This window comes from Melopsittacus undulatus, chromosome Z (assembly GCF_012275295.1).
Source record: "Melopsittacus undulatus isolate bMelUnd1 chromosome Z, bMelUnd1.mat.Z, whole genome shotgun sequence".
Classification (NCBI taxonomy): domain Eukaryota; kingdom Metazoa; phylum Chordata; class Aves; order Psittaciformes; family Psittaculidae; genus Melopsittacus; species Melopsittacus undulatus.
In genome coordinates, this window is record NC_047557.1 from 43,767,773 (window position 1) to 43,773,772 (window position 6,000).

The window sequence follows — 6,000 nt, forward strand, 5'->3', positions numbered from 1 at the left end:
AAGTCTGCATTAGACTGTAATACAAAAATATCTCTGTCCACTTAGCTGGAAACTGCTTTCCTGTACCTGCCACTCAGCAACAAGCTCAGCACAGCAAAGGCAATTGCAAGGCATGAGAAATGAAGGCATAGGGTGTAGGTAACCACATGTCTCATATTGCCCCATAGCAGAGCATCCGCCATGCTGTGTCTCTGGACAATGAATTTCCCTTCCCATGTTGCCTTAATCCTTGCTTGTTCACTCTTTCAGCCTCTCCATAGAGGAGAGTTTTGTAGGTGCATGGCACAACCCATGGGAATCAAGAGGAAGTGCAGGGTGCATTTAGACATGCATTCATTTAAATGGTTTATGGTTTATGATGCTAGTTTGTCTGATGCAATCTCCTTTTAATGACTTTATTCCCAGTCTGTGCTACTTGTAGTATTACAGGGATTATGTGAATGAGAGGTACTGGTGAGATGTGGCTTTATAGGTTACAAAATAATTACACCTTCAATAATTTACAAATAAAGCTTACCTGATTTAAGCATGTCTGTGTCACAACTCACAAAATGAAATTTTATGTCAGCTTTGGTATTGTAATATGCCATGTAAATATAGGTATGTCCAAATTTGCAGTTGTATTGCCTGTAACTCCTTACAAGCAATATACCTGCATCACATGCTGCTAATGTGAAGGTAGACAGAATCATCAGTGAACTAGCTACATGCTATCTGGAACAATGGAATTGTGGACTTTAATTACATCACTGCCTTCCCACTCAGATAAGGAAGGAAGAACAATTATATGTTATAGCCTTCATTTTGCTTATTAGCAGTACTCTCTTGTTTTTAAGCAGAAGATCCGGGAAGCCCACAAGCAAAACAATAAAATCGAGAGTTATACAAGAAAAGTTTCATTGAGCTTCATTGTTATAATTTATTTAACCCAAATTACTGCACTAAAATCTGGCCAGGAAGACTGAAACAAAGTTCAGTAGCAAAACATACCTAGCTTTGCCTTTGTTAATAGGAACTGCAGCTGTAGGCACAGTTTTTATTTCCCTTTGCATTCCTCTTTTAATCTTTAGCATTTCTTTGGATTTTCCTAAAAGCTGCTCTTCCCCTATGTACAATGCGTCATGTGGAGAGTTTTAAAGAGATTTGATTGCTAAGGTTTTCTACATTGAAACTAGCCTCAAGCAAAGGTCTTCCTTGATACTGACAGTAAGGGGCAGAAAAACATTAACTGCGTCTCTTCAAAGTCCTGTAAAACTGCTTTAGAGCAGTTTAGTCTTCCCTACAGGGTTCAAATTTTACCTCCTCTTGCTTTTTGACAGCATTTTTCCTAAGGTGTGGTGGAGCTCAGAGGGAAAGTCAGGAGGTGACAGTTTATAATCCCATCATCCATTTTAATGGACGTAAATAGAGCTCATCAAACCCCAAAAGCCTTCCTCCAGAGGATGCTGGGCAGAGGGGCAACATACAGGATTGCACATGGAGGACCTTCTTACCTCCATGTCACACGACCACCACCCAGCAGCACAGCAGTCACAATGAAGCATAAAAGGGATCATTCTCCCATGTTCCTCTGCCACTGATGGCCTGGGGGCAGCCCAGAGACATTTGAGAAGTCTGTGAGCTGGTGGAATTACTTAAAGGGGGCAGAGGGAAGAAGACCAGAGGTTGGAAGAGGCTGCTGGATGCTCCACGCTGCAAAGCCTGTTCCTGGTGGGGCCGCCTTCAAAGCTCATCTGGGGGACCGAAATCCTTTTCAGCTGGATAGCCATGGCCCAGTGATAGGAACACCTTCTTGAGGAGCACTGCTGAGCTCACCATCCTCATTCCCCATGGAGCCAGGGGCAGTAGCCATAAGAAATGGAAGGTGGATACATTGAAAGGGAGCACACACTGGTGCCCTACCAGGCATGGAAGAATACTTGCCCCAAGGTCAATCAGGCCGGCGGCATTTGGCCACTCTCAAGAGCCCCTGAGGTGGCTCCAGGTTGAGGGAGAATAGGGCTTGGGCATCTCTGAGGAGGTGTGACCAGCCTGTGGGCCAGGAGCAGGTCTTGCTCACATGCTCAAGGATAGTGCCAGTGCTGGAGTCAGGAAGGAATTTTTGCCTGGGGCAGATTGGCACATGTCCCCAGGGGGCTTCTGCCTTCCTCTGCAGCACTGAGCATGACCACTTGCCAGGGCTCTTGTGATCCATTCAGACTAGGTAACTGCCTGCTGCTCATGCACCACGAATGTTGCCACTCGTGCCCTGCAGCTGGGAGGAGGAAGGCTTCCTTTCCCCCACAGTGGGCTAGTAAGTGTCCTTGGGGGGGTTTGCCTTCCTCTGCAGCGCTGAGCATGGCACCTTGCCAGGGCTCCTTTGGGCCATTTTTGCTAGGTGCCTGCTCATGCTCCATGCAGGTGGCCCTCGTGCCCTGCATCCAGGGGGAAGAAGCTTTCTGGACTCCAGGGCTGCCCCTGGGGTCTGCTGCTTGTTCTCTGCAGCACTGAGCACAGCTCCATGTCAGGGATTCCCGGACACTTGGGCTTGGTTCTTGCCCGCTGCTCTTGCACTCCAGAGCACCTCATTCCCTGGCTTTCCCTGTCTCTCATGCCCAGTGCAGACTTATAGTAGGATTGAGCTCTGCTCTTCCCTTGGCTGCATTTCCCTGGGGGTTTTTGCTTGTGCACAGCAGCCTGGGCTTGGAAGGGCTCCAGCCTTGCTGCCCCATCAGCAGCTGCCACTTTCCAGCTCTCCCTCCATGCAATAGATGAGTGTTGGGCAGGCACTCAAACACTTTTCATGCACCACTGGCCAAAAACCACAGCAGGGGAGCAAGCTTTGGAAGACAAAAGGGTGTTTGTCATCAATACATGTCATACTTTGGGAAACAGCCCATGGTACCACACCTCTTCTACTCTGGTGACCCCAACACAAGTAGGACATGTACCTTCTTGAGTGAGTCCAGAGGAGGCCATGAAGATGCTCAGAGAGCTGGAGCACCTCTTGTATGAAGACAGGCTGAGAGTTTGGCTTTTTCAGCTTGGAGAAGAGAAGGCTTCAGGGAGAGCTTAAAGCAGCCTTCCAGTACATAAAGAGGGCCTACAAGAAAGCTGAAGAGGGACTTTTTACAAGGGCATGTAGTGATGGTTTTAAACTGAAAGAGGGGAAATTTAGAGTAGATATTAGTTAAAAAATTCTTTACTGTGAGGGTGCTGAGGCACTGGCACAGGCTGCCCAGAGTAGCTGTGTCTGCCCCATCCCTGGTAGGTTGGATGGCCAGGTTGGATGGGACTTGGAGCAACCTGGTCTGGTGGGAGGTGTCCCTGCCCATGGCAACAAGTTCAGTGCTGCTTGCATCCCATGTGCTTAGTTTGTGGGGATGTTATTCAAGTCTCATTTTGAGGAAGAGGAAGAACAGAAGAGCAGAGCTCCTCAGGTGAAGCAGCAGGCAGACGTTGCCCCTAAGGCAATGGTGGAAGAAAGTAATCTTGAAGAGTAGTTTTTCTCTTTTCTACAAATATCCTGTAGTTAAAAGTATTGCAATGCCATTCACATCACAATATTCAAGTACTTTTTGTCAGGTTAAGAGATTTTCTTTCTTCAAACAGACTTTGTACAAAATGAGAAAATAACATACCTAGTGAGCTCTGACATAGCATATGGTGCTATTAATAAAAGAAAGGTACAGGTTTCACATTATAATGCAAACATCTGCTTTTGGTGCAGCCATTACATCCTGCACATTATTTCGCCATCATGGCAGTTGTCAGCCTGACCAGTACTAAAATGCTTCAAATGCAAGATCCCTGTGCTGTGTAGCTAGAACATCACTGGAATATTAAATCAAATTAGCAAATAAGAAATGGGGTTGTGTTTGGCCTATTGCTTCTAACATTTGTCAAAACATCACATGCACCTCTTCTGTTGATTCCAAATGATCTTTTACATTGGTCAAGAAGACAAAGTTCAGACAATCTTCTAACAGAAAGTTTGTTTTGGACTTAGTGGTTCAAAGGGTGCTATCAGAGCAAGTCCATTATTTGCCTCTTTTACTTTTTTCCTACTATTTTCCTTTTTTTTTTTTTTAAATGAAAAATCCCCGAATGCTTTTCACAGGTCCTGAGTACTTTTTAGTATGTATAAATCACAGTGCTTTGAGCTGCTTCAAAGAGAATCAGTCATAGAATCAGCCTTAGAATACCAGGTTGGCTGGTACCTTCAGGGATTATCTGGTCCAAGCATGACCTACACTAGATGTCCCAGTGATTACATGTATAAAGGAAGTATCCATCTTCTTTGTAGCCACCCTTTAATTACTGATAAGGTATTCTCTGAGGCTTCCTAGTCCTTGGATCATCTCTGTGGCATTTCTCTGGACCTTCTCTAGCCTTTAAGTGCTAATCCAAAACTTATTTCAGCTTTTGTTTCAGTAATAGGTAGGGTATAGATACACTGATGCAAACTGTTTTAAGAACAAATGAAAAATGTGTGGATCCTGTGAAAAATTTTATGAGAAAAAGAGAGTTACTTTATACATGCAGCTGGTGTCAGTGTGGCATTGCTCAAAAGATTTAAGGCAAAATAATGAAATAAAAAGTAAAAACAATATGCTGAATATATATTTAGTTATTCCACTTAGATCTGTAGATCTTTTAAGTGGTAGGTAGGCTTTTACACTATAAAAAGACCTGACAGACAAATGGCAAAAGGGGACACACAAGCACTAATAATAGGAGATGAAGAGCTGGTATAACACTCTTTCAATATGAATTTGACTTACTTAGACTAACATGTAAAGAACACAGACTCTACATCCAAGCTTTCTAGAAACATTGTAGCCAGCAGCAAAGCAAGAAGAGAAATAAAAGGATAAAACTTGGATAAAGGCACAAGATTGTGTTGCATGCAAACCTCACCCTGTTTAGATAAATACTGCGATCCCACAGAATGATAAAAACCTTGTTGATTAAGCTGATGATTAAGCTATACACATAATAAGCATTTAAGGCTGATAGGGGGAGAAATCAGATCGTTTAAAAAATGTGTTATGATTCTTTTTAAGCCTGAGGACCACTCAGTAGGATGGGTGGGAACAGTATAGAAAGGTAAATATATAAACACCTCCATTTGACAGATTGATGGGAGATTTGCTCTCTAAGATCACGCGAGAGCTCTCAGAGGTGATTCACACTTCCACTGGCATATTAAAGTAGTCCTGTACCTTGAAGGTGACACCTTTTCTAGCTGATTTTAAATGTTAGTCTCTTGGATGGTGCCAAATGAAACTGGAGCCAGCGACCTTTCACCAAATGCCACGGTTCAGCCTCTGAGCGGGGCAGTGGGTACTACTGCAGTGGGGGCTGACAGCAGATGCTGTGACAAACCAGCACTCCCAATCCACACTGGAGTAAAGGACAAGCACTGGAAAGGGGGCTGTGGAAGGGGATCACTGAATAGTTCTCCCTGTTGGTGCCTACGTGGGGATGCCATTCAAATGTGGGCTTACATGTTAGAAAGGAAAACCCAGGACACAACATGAAAAATTAGAACTGTAAAATGTCATCCTACAGACACAACCAAAACACTGGGAACTGACCTAGCAAACACAGGCAGTATTGGCTTTACTTCTATAACCTTTTCCTACTGCCAGTATGGTGTCTTAAAAATAGATACATGCAACCTAGGAACCCCAGAAGAGCTTGAGTGCAGAATACAGCTGACAAATTACTACAACTAGACAAAAACGGATGATGTGCATACTATCAGGTGTGCCAACAGACTAGTGAGGCACTGTAGTCCAAACTGATCTATGGAACCAGAAAAGAGCTGTAAGGGCTTCTAACTATCCTCTGCTCAGTATATTAAATAAAAACTGTGCCATGGCTCTGGGTGCAGGTTGAATTAAAAACATAAGGATCTAAAAAAGTTGTGTATGACAACAGTATTCATGCACTTTCCCTGAGGAGTAGCATCCAGATCCCAAGAGATCTAGTCCTTCTCAGCATGCTGCTGGCTAC